We start from the raw sequence: 812 nt of genomic DNA, 5'->3' as shown, positions 1-812 counted from the left end.
TCGAGGGGCCCACAGATATCGCTTTTATCCCGAAGGTAAAAGGAATGGATAAACTTCGACTCATATGACTTGTTCTACTACTTGTTGAATCATACACAAAGGCACGTTTTATAACAACGAGTTACCGAATGCGTTTTCGTGCAATCAATGTACACCCAACTCATAGTAACAACTCATATCTCTAGGTTTGAAGAATATAAGATATTATCGTCTCATGATCACTCGTGATAAAATCCATGAAGTGATTCCAATGAGCGCGAGTTGAATCCAATACTCAGAACTTATGAGCACTCATGAGTGTTGTAGCCCTTTGTCCAACATCTTAGACCTCTACAAGCCAACCCATGACAGTCTTGATTCATATCTACTTCCAACATATGACCCACTGTGGATGGTTTGAATAACTTAGTCATTCCGGAAGAATAACCTAGTTTATTTTGGAAGTCAAAACATGCAAAATGAAACACAAGAATAATTGAATCCAATATGGTATCAAAACCTATGAACATAAATAAAACACCTTTTATTTATCACCATATGATTACACATTATTCATTGTATACTGTTTCAGCTATCAACTTTATTCTTGAATTTAAAACAATAGTTGTCCCATGCTCCAAGCATGTACACTATGTTTTTTAAACACTAGTCATGTCATACACCAAGTATGCATACTATGTTTGTCTATGATCTTTACTTTGTGAAATAGATCAATTGAACATAACTACAATGATCCTCTTTTCACAGTCCCAAACCTTACTGCAAATGCAAAAATTCCAAATTCATGCGATTTACTAAAATATGTTAGATTC

Source organism: Lactuca sativa, chromosome 8 (genome assembly GCF_002870075.4).
Source record: "Lactuca sativa cultivar Salinas chromosome 8, Lsat_Salinas_v11, whole genome shotgun sequence".
Classification (NCBI taxonomy): domain Eukaryota; kingdom Viridiplantae; phylum Streptophyta; class Magnoliopsida; order Asterales; family Asteraceae; genus Lactuca; species Lactuca sativa.
Note: the sequence above shows the minus strand (reverse complement) of the source record.